This window comes from Physeter macrocephalus, chromosome 7, assembly GCF_002837175.3.
Source record: "Physeter macrocephalus isolate SW-GA chromosome 7, ASM283717v5, whole genome shotgun sequence".
NCBI classification, from domain to species: Eukaryota; Metazoa; Chordata; class Mammalia; order Artiodactyla; family Physeteridae; genus Physeter; species Physeter macrocephalus.
The window spans coordinates 72,824,372-72,839,976 of NC_041220.1; the positions used below are offsets into that span (position 1 = coordinate 72,824,372).

At 37.1% G+C, this 15,605-nt stretch overlaps 1 protein-coding gene across 5 annotated transcripts in view; it reads right to left on the reverse strand.

Annotated features, from left to right (window-relative positions):
* The window catches only part of SEC31A (SEC31 homolog A, COPII coat complex component), a 75,953-nt gene that overhangs the window by 58,142 nt on the left and 2,206 nt on the right, over positions 1 to 15,605 (reverse strand). Inside the window, exons 4-5 of one of the 5 annotated variants that reach the window (XM_024115370.3) lie at positions 14,532 to 14,605; positions 12,105 to 12,179 (exon numbers count right to left, since the gene is read on the reverse strand). The gene's annotated coding sequence lies outside the window, so the exon portion shown is untranslated. The other 4 variants (XM_024115363.3, XM_028491987.1, XM_024115361.3 and 1 more) reach the window with 4 other exon arrangements.

Genomic DNA, 15,605 nt, shown 5'->3' on the forward strand with positions numbered 1-15,605 from the left:
TGAGTTAGCTAGTACTAATAGTACCATATGCAACAGCAGTGATAACAGCAATATTTCTTGTCTTGTTTTGTTCTTCAGTGAGAAAGCCTATTGTATCACCATTGAGCATGGTTTTGGAATTTGAGATATACATACATATATTTTTGTGTGTATATATACATATATACACACGTTTATATCTGTACAATATACATATATATACAAACATATATATGGAAATGGCCAATGATTACTGTTTTACTGAATGCTATTCGTAAAGACTGGGTGTTGAATTTTGTCAAATGCTTTTTCATTAGGTAATTGAAGATGACCATATGATTTTTCTCACTAGGTCTACCAATAAAACAAATTACACTAACAGATTTCCTAATATTGAACCATCTTTTCATATGCTGAATAAACTTCTCTTGACCATGATGTATTGTTCTACTACTGTGCTGCTAGATTTTGTTTGTTTAAAAGTTTCACTCCTAGAGCCTTAAGTGAGATTCAATCGATAGTTTTCTTCTTTTGTACAGTCTTTGTCAGGTTTTGGTATCAATGTTATACTTGCTTCATAACAAATGTGGGAGTTTTTCTTCTTTTTCTATGTTCTGGAACACTTTCAATAACAGCATTGGAATTACTGGGTCTTTAAAGATTTAACAGAATTCTCCTGTGAAACATTTGGGTCTGGTGCTTTTTTGGGGAAAGTACTCCTTTGGTAATCTTCTCTATTTCTTCTATGGATATTGATCTATTTGACATTTTTAAAAATTAATTAATTAGGCTGCATTGGGTCTTCGTAGCTGCGCGCAGGCTTTCTCTAGTTGTGGCGAGTGAGGGGTACTCTTTGTTGCGGTGCGCAAGCTTCTCACTGCAGTGGCTTCCCCCGTTGCAGAGAACAGGCTCTAGGCGCACGGGCTTCAGTAGCTGTGGCACGCAGGCTCAGTAGTAGTGGCACACAGGCTTAGCTGCTCCGTGGTATGTGGGATCTTCCCGGACCAGGGCTCAAACCTGTGTCCCCTGCATTGGCAGGCAGATTCTTAACCACAACGCCACCAGGGAAGTCCTGAATTCTCTTTATTCAAGGTCATTTTTTGTAAATTACATTTTTCTATGATATTCCTTTATTTTTTTTTTTTTACAATTTTCTAATTTATTTGTTTAGACTCAAACATAGACTCATGATTCTTTTATTCAATGTTATTATTTTTTAATATTTATTTATTTATTTATTTGGCTGTGCTGGGTCTTAGTTGCGGGATGTGGGATCTTTGTTGCAGCATGGGGGATCTGTAGTTGCGGCATGCAGAATCTTTTTTTAGTTGCGGCATGTGGGATCTAGTTCCCTGACCAGGGATGAAACCCGGGCCCCCTGCATTGGCAGCTCAGAGTCTTAACTGCTGGACCACCAGAGAAGTCCCCCATAATTCTTTTAATTTGTGCTGTGTATGGTGATTAGTCCTTGTTTATTAAGAATATTTGTGCTTTGTTTTCCCCTATCCTCCTTTTAAAAATTAACTTAGCTACTGACTTGCTTACTGAGTATTTACAAACAGCCAAATTTTGGATTTATTTATTCTACTTTCTTGTTTTTGAATTCATTAATTTCTGCATTTATTTTAATTAATTCCTTCCTTGTACCTTCTTTTGGTTTACTTTGTTCTTTTTCTAACTTTTTAGTTAAATGCTTCACTTACCCATTTTTATTATTTCTTTAGGCTTTGAATTTTCTCTGTGCACTGCTTTAACTGGATCCTATACATTACTAGTGTTTTCATCACTATGATCACCCATTTTACAATTTCCATTTGTACTCTCCATTGATCCAACAGTTTGAATTTAATATCCAAGTGGAGGGGCCTTTATTTTTACTGCATTGTGATTTTTCTGTACTATTTCTTGTTTATGAAATTTATGTAAGTTTTCTTTGAGGCCTATGAAAGTTTTTGTGAACGTTCCAGGAGACCTAAAATGAAGGGGTGCTCTGTTTTCAGAGTTCAATATATGTTAATCAAGTCTACCCTACTGACTTAATTGTTCAAGTCTTCTATATCCTTATTATTATTTTTTTCCCCACTTGATCTGTCCTGGAGCAAGAACAGCAAATTAGAAGTATCCTGCTACTAGTGCATTTGCGCCTATTTCTCCTGGTATCTCCTAAAACTTGCTTTATGAAAGTTACTTTGTTATTCAGTACATAGTTACATATTTATATATTGAATACATAGGTAGACAGATATTCACAATGCTAAATGTTCACTGTCAAATACATATTTTAGCTTTACAGGATATTTTTCATCTTAAATAATGCCTTTGGGCCTGAATTTCACTTTGTCTCATATTGAGATCAACAGCCTAGCTTTCTTTTTATTTGCCTTTATGTGTGCTCTTTGGCCTTTTCAACTTCTGAACCATTTTGTTTTCCCTGGCTATCTTGAATACAGTGAAAAAAATCAGGTTTTGCTTAGTGATCCAATTTGAAAATTTTTTAATAGACTGGCTAATAATATTCAAAATTTACTGATATGATAGAAATGGTTACTCTCATTTCTATCATAGTCTGCTATGTTTGGTTTTGTAATGTTAAAAAATGTCTTTCACTGTTATCTATTTTTGTGTGTGTATTTTTAATTTTTTTGATAATTAGAGTGATTTGTATTTTTGTTCTAGTATAAGTTTCTGGTTCCATCTTTGTAACTATAATTTTAAATAATTTCAATTAGTACTATTAATCCTCTATTTCTTTACACAGTTAACTACTATGAGCACTAACAAAATTAGCTTATATAATCTTACTGCCTCTCTTGCATTACACAGTTATAATCACAGTATTATCTTTCTCAGTGTTTACCTTTGTACTGTTAAATATGCTTATACTTCTACTAACTGATTTGTCAGCTTTAAATGTTCTTTGACTCCTAGTCATTATAGATTAGGCAATCCACAAACTTATTCTACCTCCAATTTTCTTCTTACTTCCCAGTTCTCTTAATTTTTTTACTTTTATGAACAATTCCTACATCATCAGATATTTAACATGTACATTTTATTCTTTCTTCCTTATTCCGACTTTTGTTTTAGCCTCAGGTCTATTGTAGTTAAATATACTCAATGTTCTCCAACAGTACTCTTGCCAGTTTTCTTACTCATCTCTGGAGGATGAAGTTCATCCTCTAACAGTTTCCTTAAAAGGGCCTTAGACTAAAAACATGCCCTGAGTCTTACATGTCCAAATTGTTTATACTTGATGAACATTTTACAGATAATAAAATGAAGGCACAGAAAGATTAAATAATTTGAACACACTAGCAAAGGGCAGAGCCAAGATTTGAACTCAGAAGTTTAGCTCCAGAGTTCAAGCTCTTACTGTTATTACAACAAGCTCAAGTATTCAATTTTAATCATAGAAGAAATATTAACATTTAGGAGAAATAATGAATGGCAAAGAAACTACAATGCATGATGAAATTAAGGGAAGAAGACATGTATTTTAGAAACAGCCTAGTTTAGGCAAAAGTGGATTAGAAGGTTGAATCACATAGCTTAGAGGCAGGGCCCCTGGAGTTAATCCTCAACTTGAATACTGGCTCTGCTACTTTTGACACCTTCGACACATTATTTGACTTCTCTGAGCCCCAATTCCTACCTACATTTGTAAGATGGGGTTAAGAGTGATTACCTCAGGGGATATTGTGAGGTTGAAATGAGATAATGTATTTTACAGAGGTCCAAACACAATGCCGAGCATATAAATTAAAATGTGTTTTAATATGCTAACTACTTTAAAGATTATTACTATCATGAGATTAATCAAGAAAACTGCACATCTAGTTTCCTAAGATTATTGTGAAGAAAAAAGGAAAAAAAAAATCCCAATTTTCTAAGAAGTGAAAAAGAGGCCTATTTTCTTTATATGAAATGCCCTCTTTTTCCTCTCAGCCAATTGTCTTTAATAATAAGTTCAAATCCCAGGTCCTTCATGAAATCTGCCCTACTGGTCCAATCCACACTGATCTAAATAGTCTCTTAACTCTCTACATTAGTCTGTACCACACTTCAAGCATCTTACAATAAAGTGTCTTATTTATTTTAATAAAACTTTATAACATTCTATTAGTACATATTCTTTACATATTTTCCCATTGCCTGTTTTACCAACTGTTTTATATATCATCTTGTCTCACCAAATCGATAAATACTGTCTTTTTTTTCAATCAAGTGTTACAGCTTTTACCCTTTTTGGACTCAGAATTGCTTAGCACAGAGTGAGATACACAGACAGTTTTGCTTGATTGATTTTAAATGTCTGTATTTATGGGAATACAAAAAGACTGATGAGCTAGAAAGACCAATTTCAAGTAAAATATTTAATTTTTAAATTCTTCACTGTTTAAAACTTAACTTATTTTAAAAATAGGGGAAAGCACTAAAATGCCTTTAGAATAATTTCTAAAAGTGAAAACAAAATAGCTACATATATATATATTTTTTAAAACCCAATTGAATATAATTACAGTATCTTTAGGAGTACAGGTACAACAAGGGCTACTGAATTCATGAACACTTAGTTAATGTGTAACATCTACTGAAAGAGAGACAAATTCACAAGAACATAAAATGGTTAAGTGGGGGGCCTCCCTGGTGGCGCAGTGGTTGCGCGTCCGCCTGCCGATGCAGCGTCTGGAGCCTGTGCTCCGCAACGGGAGAGGCCACAACAGAGGAAGGCCCGCATAGCACAAAAAAAAAAAAAATGGTTAAGTGGGAATTCAAAGCATTTATAAAGTCTATTTCTTGGCCTTAGTACTCAGTGTTCCACCAGAAGCAGTTCCACTTATGAACCTGTACTGAACATAAGGCTTAAATACTGTTGTTTAAAAAAACATCAAATCACTCTACTACAAATGGCCTAGAACTACATTAAGCGGTCTGAATCTAATTAGACAAGACTACCATAAACTACATATTACAATCATTCTCAAAACTATTAAGAATACTATGGAAATACAGCTTCATCTAGATACATGTGTATTTCCTTCTCTTAAAAATGACCATTTAGTTGTAACTAGTTCTCTTGAAAATATGAAGAAAGAAGTCTTAGATTAAAATGTGTATTTCCCAAGTGAGACTTGCTTTAAAAACTTTGTGTAATTTTTTTCAATATTGTATGTGATTAGAATTCACACTATGTAGATTTGTTTCATTCAAGACTATTTTACACAGAACATAGTTGTGAAAATATTAAAAGAAAATTGTGAGAACAATGATTTGTTTACATATACCCCCTATAAGACAGTATCTATAGCACAGCAGTTAAAAGTATGGAGACTGGAGCCGACATCCTTGGTTTAAATTCCAGCTTCACCATGTCCTAGCTCTGACTTTAAGCATGTAACTTTATCTATGTGTGTCTTGGCTAACCATTTGGTAAAATAACTGTAATAAAAGTACGCCATAGGTTTGTTGTGAGAATTCACAGAGAACAGTTCCTGGCGCCTGGTCGATCAATGCTTGTAAATGGCAGCTAATACAAAAGTCACAATTTAAAATGTTTACCCCATTGAATCTTCAAAAGAATACATCTACTGAAGAAAATATATGATCTGGAAAACTTTTATTTATTCATCCAAGTTTCCCTCCACAGCAATTGTGTGCAGTTAAGTGAAAACTTTTTTTCTTTCTGCATTTTCTAAATGCTAATTTTGTGAAGCAACACTAAAACCCAACGGCACTTTTCTCTAAAAAAATACCAACCTTACAAAGCTACATATAGAGCTGACCTAAACCAGAAAGTAAAAAGTGAAAGAGGTAACAGAACTGGAAACTTTGACTCCCAAACCAGGAACACAATCCCTAGCTGCCACTGTCTTTAGTAAAAATCCATCTTGTGTGGGCAAAATACCTCATTATGGATGGGCACATTTGTTCTAGAGGATTTGTTTAATGTTATTGATGTTCTAGGCTCATCTCACTCAACAAAAACCAAATCAAAGAAGCAACTGTGCATTGGTGAACTAAATGGTGTCACACTTATCTGCAGTCTTAATAAACAAAACTGAACTAAATGGTGTAACGCTTATCTGCAGTCTTAATAAACAAAACTTTCTGAGCTGAAATTAACTTATTTAAGAATGACAACACTTCTAAAAACAATTGAAAAATCAATTTAATAATACCAACTTACAAGAATCTTTAATTTGGGATTTGTAAACCTCATGAAAATATACAGAAAATCCTATCCGTGTGTATATGTGCATTTTTCTAGGAAGATGATCCAATGGTTTCATCAGATCCTTAAAAGAGAGTGGAATCCCAAAAGGTTGAAAATCATTGCTCTTTACAGTCTACAAAAATTTCTTTCCGTTCTTATGCTATTAGTTTCAGAAAAGAACTTGCTTATATACAATTAAGGAATATAATTGTAAATCCATTCAAAATCTCACATTTCCTAAGTAAACTTAGATTTGTGTAACAGAAATTCACAACAACAAAAACACTTCAACTTATCCAAAAGTTCTTAGAGTCTACGAAACTTTCTCAGAGCTGTAATTAAGGGACAATGAGAAACCAGGAGCACAGAAGAACCACTAAGAAAAGGTAAGTAAACTTTAGCCAACTCTAGAACAATCGTTATGTACAGAAAACTTAAGACAGCATGAAACAAGGACGAGGCTCATAATTATTGATTAAATAGAGTTACAGTTGCCCACAAAGACAATCAAATTTCAGTTTTCTGTGGTTAGAAAGACAGTTTAGGAGGAAGGATTTGTCACAGACCATCAATGCAACTTCAGAATGACCTAGGTAAAATTAGTTCCTTGAGCTCACGGAAAAGTTTATAATGCTCATAAGCCCAGGCAATGTTTTGATTTATTTTACACCTGCCCCGTAATTTAACCTCGTATGATAGTAACTTATTAGCAAAAACAACACTAAATGATACTTCCTTCGAGGTATAGGCTGCGACCGGCGACTACTGCCCTTAAAATATCCAATCCTGGTTAAATGACAATAGCCATAGTTAAAACCTACGAACCTTTAAATCTGGCAACAGCTCAAATAGCAACAAAAAATCCCAACCAAACTAACGTCAGCCAAAGTAATCCTGAGGTTTGTTTCCTTCCCTCGCCCTTGGGGACCGCACCTCTTTGTGCACAAGGATCTGAAGGTCTCCTAACCTCAGACGCCAGCTACGGGCGCCGGCAGGACACCCTGTCGCAAGCCTCAGGGGCGCCTCTGCTCAGCAGTGGAAACCTCGGCGGATGCGGACCGGGCGATCCCCGAAGAAGCCGTGACGCCAGGCGTTGACCCGCCGAGACCGAAACGAAGACCGGGGCGCGCCTCCACCAGAGACCGGGCCGCAGTCTGGCGGCGACCAGCGGAGACCGAGGCTGGGATACCAGCGTTGGCCCGGGCTCTCCCTGAAGGGCCCAGGGCCCTCAAAGAGGAAAGAAGGGGACAGGCGGACACACCTGGCGGGGACCCCCGGCGACCGGTTCCTACGGCACCGCCGCGCTCGTCGGACTCTCCCAGCATTCGCCGCCGCCCCTCCTCCTGCCCAGGGCCACCTCCACGTTCCGCTCCAACGTGGCAGCCGCAACCCCGCCCAGCCGGCTGTCCGACGCTTCCGGGAACGACGCCTCGCCCCGCCCGCCCCGGCGCGCGGCCGGCCACGGCACTTCCGGGAGCAGTGGTGGAGGAGGGGGCTCGCTCCCGCGGCGCGCGCGCTCCCGTGAGGTTAAGGATCGGTTCTCGGCGGTGGCGTGCGGTGGCGGCCAGGACTACGCGAAAAGGAAAATCCTGCTGGGCGTCGCTGCCTAGCGGAAGAGCCCCGGCCCGCAGGAACGCCACGTAGCACCGGTCCTGTGAAACGTCAGCAGCCCCCGCAACACTGCCAACGCGACCAGCCACCGAAAATCGGGCTGCAAGGGCCTTATTGCAGCAACCGTAACTGTGAATGGGCTCTTAAAATTGCTTACTTGGTTCTACAGTATTGCTTATTGAGACTTCTTTAAAACCAAACGGATCTGTTTATACCCAAAGGCTGTTGTGGACGTACTTGATTTGTTACTCTAAAGAGGCATACTGGGGTAAATAAGGTATTCCAGTTAGTATGCTGCGGAACTATTTGAGATCTGTTAGCATGTGCCTTCAGTCACTTTAACTATACTAGTTTCACCAGAGTCTGGCATCTAATTAGTGTGTTGCCTGGATGTTGTTTCTAGTTTACGGAAGAATTATTTCACAGCGAACAAAGTAAAGCCAGAGGAAAATCACTTGCTAAAGTACAGAACCTGTATAGTTCTCTTCCCATTACACCAGTCAATGGTCTTTTCTAAACACCTTCACTGGAAGTAGTTTCTCTTTTTTGCACACACAAAGCAAAATATAGCAAACACTCTTATTTAAGACAGTAGGCACATTTTTTACTCACTGTACTCCTTCCAACACCCTTTTAGCGTTTTATACTTCTGGTTCCGTTTAAAAAGCAAATTTATTTCTGTAGGGCTGAAGTAGACCTGCTCAAGAGTCTTAGGATACAGTTGCTAATTTCTAGAATTCTGAAAAGCCTTTCAGTTTTACTTACCGCTGCAAGGACTAGTTTACCTAAAAAGGTGTCAGAAATCCCTGACTTAAAAGTGGGAACATCATTTGAATCAAGTGAAAAGAAACATTGAATTTCCTACTGCCCCATTCCCCAAAGATCCCCCGCCCTACTACCTGGAAGCGTACAATGGTATGGAAAAGTATTCATAAGAACAACTTTCTCAAAACTCAATGATGCAAGCAGTGGTTACATTCTTTGGTATACAATCGCACAGTTCAATTACATGTCCCTATTGCATAAATCAAACTGCAAACCTCTCCACCCCAGAACCCCCTTTTGTAGGCCCTGTGAGCTAAGAATGGCAAAAGAAAAATGTTTCATGAGAAAATTACATGAAATTCAAATTTTTGTATCCACAAAGTTTTATTAGAACAGAGCCATGCTAAATGGTTTATGTTATTGTCTATGGCTGTTTTTGGTGCTACAAGGGCAAACTTGAGTATTTGCTAGAGACTATATGGCCTGCAAAGCCTAAAATATTTACTATATGGCCCTTTACAGTAAAGTTTGCCAACCCCTATTCTATTAGACAGGATTTTGCCTACAAATGGATTAATGCTCAAAGTCCAAATGAGACATTTAGTATTATAAATTTTTATTTCAAAGCCTTGATGTAGTAGCATACAAAGACAATGTGAAAAATGTCAATTATAATATATATGGTTATAAGGCTAAAATACAGTGGTTTCTAAACTTGATGTATTTATATCTGGTTGAATGCAAAGACTCCTTAGATTGTTTTAAATGCAGGCAGTTCTGGCTTTGACTATGCAAGCTGAAACTGCAAAGTCTTGATCTATGGGATTAACAATCTATGATTATTCTGTAACCTTAAAATTTGCCAAAACATTAAAAACCCTCTTGGTGTTGGTTATAGATGTAATATAGTAAAATTAATATTTAAAACGAAACATTGGGAATTCCCTGGCGGTCCAGTGGTTAGGACTTGGCGCGCTTTCACTGCTGGAGCCCAGATTGAATCCCTGGTAGGGGAACTAAGGTCCAACAAGCCATGCAGTGCAGCAAAAAAAAAAAAAAAAAAAAACCCGAAAAACCAAAAACCAAACAACCCCCCCCCAAACAAACAAAACCCCAAAACAAACCACTAGAAACACTGAAAATTATAATGGTTTATTCCTTTATAAAAAATGTATCAAGTAGTTTGAAAAGTGTTTGCTTTCTTCACATTATATGACTTATAACATGGAGTGAGCATCTTATCTCTGCCTTGGCAAACTGTCATACTCCTTTCTAAGTTTGAATCAGCTTCCAAAATTTTATCCTTTGTGCTGTCAATGTCATGAAACATCTCTGAAAGTTCCTTCAATGTGAAGTTTTTCAACAGCATGACTTCTGAGACATGTTCATCCTTTACAACTGCTTTACTCACGTAAAACTTTATATTCGCCTTCACTACGTTCTGCCTCCTGCGTATCTAGAACTATTTCCTGAATGGCACCAGTGTCCACATTCCCAGGATCATCTTTATCTTCTGACTCCATTTATATACCATCCAAATCCTGCAGTTTTTTGCATAGTACAGTCTCTCATTACTGTGCAAAGCAAGGACTGCCTGTAATTCTTGGAATCTTGAGTGCCAGTTTCACAGTAGCATCCTTATCTGAGCTTGTAGCTTCACCAGGTAGCTTAACATTAATCAATTCATGTTGACTTCTGAAAACAAGGAAACCAGCCTTTACTGGCAGTAAATAGATGTCCTTGTAATTACCATTTTCCTTCAATGCAGCAACTAACTTCAATGCCAAACTGACTGGGATTTGTTTTTGATTACAGTCCTCAATCCAAAGAAGTAAATGCTCCATTTCAACCACCAGCGGCTTTCTGTTCCTAGTACAATTTAAACGAAAAGATGTGGAAGCAACTTTACGTTGTTTTTGTATTCATCAGACTTTTAAAATGTGGCTTGTACTGTAGCTTCATGTAGGCCTAGAGGTCTCATCCTATCTTTGCTTTGCTGTGGCCCTTTTCAAGTCTAACCACATCTAATTTCACTTCCAGTATTATCACTTTTCATTTCTTTGCTATTCTGTCATATTTGTTGACCAATTCCCTCTTCTGATTTTCTATTTTTGTAAAATCTCACATGGGTTTATCCCTAGGAGACAAGGAGGCAACTATATGCTTTACTATCTGTGTGTAATTAATAGATGTTCAGTGACCAATCACCAAGACTTTGAAAGAAGTGATGTAATTGTTACTGTTCATGAGGCACATCTTTTCTTTGCATAATGATTTTGCAATAAAGAGCCAGTAGCAAAGTTTATGCAATAATTCAGTTAATACTGTGACAACTAAAAGTTCAGCTGTGTTGTTGTGGGTCAGGTGTTGTTTAACTACATTGTGAAAACTGATATTCACTCATGGTGAAATGGTGCAAAGTAAGGACTACCTGTATCTAAAAAGAAAAACTTGTATTGGTAGTTAAAAAAAACAGTCAACTTTTAACCCAATTTAGTTAACTACTAGCCAAGCCAAATCCTAGATCAAATAAAAACTTCAGTTTTTCTCAAAAGAATGTTAATTCCAAGACTCTGAATTACTCACTGGAGCTAGAGGACTGTTTGGAGGTAATGTAATATAGAATTCTTCAAATAAGGATTTGCAGACAGTCCAAAGGCATCCTTTTGTGAATTTAGGCCCCCTTCCCTCATTTCAATAATATTTAGGTCTGCAAAAGAGTAAAGTTCTGGACAACCATACTGCTGTCCAGATTGTAAAACTTTACAGTCATCACAAGGCACAAGACTGTATGTATATAAAGTTTACTGGATAGCAGCCAGTACTATGTTTACTTCTGCAAAACAGTAGCATCCACCCCGTTAATGTTTAAATTTTGTTTTCGAATGCATTTATTTTGTAAATCTTTTCATTAAGGGCAATAAACAAAGTTTATATCAACTTTAAGAAATAGAAAATTAACTTAAATTAAAATTAACTTAAATCAACATCGAGTATTCACAAAAATTTTTCCGCTTTATATTCCTCCAATTTGAAAAACACCCCAAGATTACACACCTGATTAATGACAGATTAATCTGGTATTAGATTTGAGATTCTTAGCTTCTGACCACCGGCCTATCTGCTATTTTTGAACAACGCTCAAGTTATAGGATGGTCGTCCACTGGCACACCAAACAATGATTTACAGAATATCCAATAATTCAGCAAATTTAAATCCCAGAACATATGATCTCTAATTCAGGGCCTGAAAGAATTGTATTATTTTTAAGAAAAGATGACTGTCAGGGTTAAAAGTCCTACCCCCCCACCCACCCAACTGCCTATGCTGAATCAAGTCTATTGATTTGGAAAATTATATTATTTTTGAAATAGTATTTGTTATCTTTGAAAGCTGAAAAAATAAGGAAAAATTTCAATTGAATACGATATCCACATTATGCTCAATATATAATGAATACAATATCCAATTTTTTGCTCAGATTTGATTTTTTGTCTTCTTTTGTCAAAACTGAAAAGTTTATAAACCTCTTACCTTATATAAATCTTCAAATTCCTGATAACTCTGACAAATGGTGTTCTCTAAGAAAAACACCCTTCAATTTTATTCCTAAAATGAAAAACATTTATAGGCAAGTCAATGTTCAAAAACCACATTTTATCTATAAACCTCATGATTTTTTTTCATTATGTCCTCATCCACATACATTAATCACAACAAATCATGATGTGAACAGCAGTGGAAAAGTTTAATCATTGGACATTTATACTTTCTTATTTTCAACTTAAGCTCTAGTCTTAAAGTTTTTATTGCTTAGTTCCTTTTAAAAAATACGTAATAAATGCACATTTTTATAGTTTTCAATTCTCTCACATAGAACAGATAAGACCTCCAATTTTACTATGATTGGAAAAAACCCATAACAAAGATAATTTCAAGCATATCATTTACTACTTTGCACAGGTTACCTTACGCTAACCTGGAGGTGTCGTCTTCTCAACATCAAGCCTGATATGGGAAGGGTAACCATACCTTAATACATTCCCAAACTGGTTATGCCTTGCTTTATATGTAATGTTTTTGTTATCAGACAAGGTTTCCAATGATCAGAAGCACTAAAGCTTTAAAGGAAAAGGGGGAAAGTCGTCTCTGCTAACAAAGAATTTTTAAGCAGTAATAATGGGAAAAGACTCAAAAGATTACAAATCTCAGGAACTAATTAGAATTCAATTTGGAACACTGAACATTTGTTCAATGCCAATTTGGAACACTGTGACTTCTTGATGAGGTCTATGTTTTGCTCATTAAGAGGGACAAAGCCCATGGTGGGGGGGAAAGTAGCAGAAAGAAAAGAAGTATACTCACCCTATTGGATAAAAATCAAACTTTGGGGGAAAAGGGCAAATTGTTCTAAGTCTGCTGCTGCATATTTGTATCTTTACTCCAACCTATGTCAAATATTTGTGTAATTGCCTATAAGTAACTGGACTACATTCCTTGGAAAACTCTAAACAGAAATTTCAACTCTTCCAAGTCAATCTGAACACCAAGCAAGATAATAGAGGAAGGGGACACACAATTTCTATCTGTAGTGTAGTGCCACCAGCTTCTCTAACCGCCTCCACCTAGGAGGAATTGGGAGAGGGGAAATGGGTCTGAGAAAAACAATATTTAATTAAGGCAGAAGATTCTGACTATAAACTGAACTTTCTTATAAACTCCTTAGAAACTTTCCAAAATGAACGTAGCACCACTTAAGTAGTTTATATATACATAGGCGAGAAAGAAACCATGCACCGTAGCAAAGAGAGCACTTATTTGGATCATGTGCTCTCATACTTCTAATTATCTGACTTGAGGGTCAAATATTAAATCTCTTGATTTAATAAACTGAAACAGTTTTTTTAAAAAAAGTATTTAATTAAAGTGTGGTAGTCAACCTCCAAGATGGTCTCCAATGATCCTCTACCCCTTGGTAGTCACACCTTTGTATACTGCCCACCTATACCATACCAGGACCAACAGAATAGGGTCCTGTTGGTGTTTTGTCACTTTGAAGACTATTAAAAGACAACCTTCTATCTTGGCTTTTCTCTCTTGGACCAGTGTCCGAAAGCCAGCTATCATGCGGTAAGGACACTCAGGCAGCCCATGGACAGGTTCAAATGGTGAAGAAGAACTGAAGCCTTTAGCCAACAGGCATCAGGGAACACAGGGTTGCCAACTGAGACAGTTTGGAAGCTGCTGTCTCTCTTCTACCTCCTCTCCCCAATGTTCTGTAAGTGTTTGTTGTTTTAAACTGCCAAATATTGAGTAATCTGTTACACAGCAATAAACAACTAACACAGAAGGTCACAATCCATATCCAAAAACTAAAATGCACAACTTATAAATTAGCTGAAAAGGTCTAAAATTCTTGGGAAAGGATCAGGTTCAGAACTGTCTTTATATTTAATCACCAATAATTTCAAGACCCCAAGGCTTTCTGAAGCAGAAGAACCCCCAGAGAACTAAAAGGATGAAAAATTCAGCAAGAATATGTCAGTCACTAGAAATACATTTTATTATATCAGGATGACAAATAAATGTAAAACTAGCTAAAAATCTGACAAAAAGGTAGGTATTCAATAAGGATGATACCAGTCCTAGAAGGCAAAAAGTCTATTTACTTCCATAGGGTTGTTGAGAGAAATAAGTGTTTAAAACAAAAACAAAAAACTGTGTGTATGTGTGTATAATACACTTAGTACAATGTCTTACATGTAACCACTCAATAAGCATTAGCTGTTACTATTATTTCCCCCAAGTAACCAATTAAGGAGATTCTATACCACAAAACAGAAAATTAGATTTCACTCAAGCCTTTATAAATCCATTTTTCACTTGGACAATCCTCCCCTTCCAATTCACTGCTTTCATTCCAGGAATACTTAATACATTAAAAAAAGAAAGATATACTACCTCCCCTGCATATTTCTAGTAATTATCTTCCAAGACCCAGGAATCTTTTTCCAACATCTCCAAGAATATAATTCCTGAAAAGAGATATTTTATTTTAAATTACTTTCTGCACTGGTCAATGCTTTTGACAAATAACATCTTTAATACAGCTGACATATCCTCATTTACATATGCAGTAATCACAACAGTTCATTATGTGAACAGCAGTGAAAAGGTTTAATCATTGGATATGAAGCTATCAAAGGAAGCAAAGATGTAATCAAATGATTAAATTGAGAACTTCTATGTCACCAGTAAAACAATAAAAAATAGCAACAAAAAGCATGTAAAACTTATAAGCCAATGTAAAAATACATAAATACAACTCAAAATCAATGATTCCATTTATAAGGCACTGCATACTTCCCTATCCAAAAGTACACTAAGATGGGCTTCCCTGGTGGCGCAGTGGTTGAGAGTCCGCCTGCCGATGCAGGGGACACGGGTTCGTGCCCCGGTCCGGGAGGATCCCACATGCTGCAGAGCGGCTGGGCCCGTGAGCCATGGCCACTGAGCCTGCGCGTCCGGAGCCTGTGCCCCACAACGGGAGAGGCCACAACAATGAGAGGCCCGCGTACCACCCCCCCCCCACACACCCCCCACACACGTACACTAAGAATACCCAGAGCAGCGACCCCTTGTGGCTTCTGTAAAGTAAGTGGGTTATTTTTATTTAGCAGGTCTACATTTAAGTAAATCAGTTCTGCAACATAGCAGTTTTCTGTAATTCATCTGTAATTAATAATTAGAAGAATATTGTCAGAATAATGTGGGAGCCACATTATCAGGAAACAATGCAGCAGAAACACATGTATCTATTTGTGCGCCAGGGATTGAAAACAAATTCACCTTAGACATTGTCTCTGCACTCAAGGAGCATCCTCTAGCAAGTTTCTTACAAACTTTGAGTCCTTAAAAAAGGGCAACCGCCACAATGATACCACTTCATACCCATGAGAATGTGGAGAAACTGGAACCCTCCCCCATCACTCGTGGGAATGTAAAATGGTACAGCCACTTTGGAAAAAGTGTGGC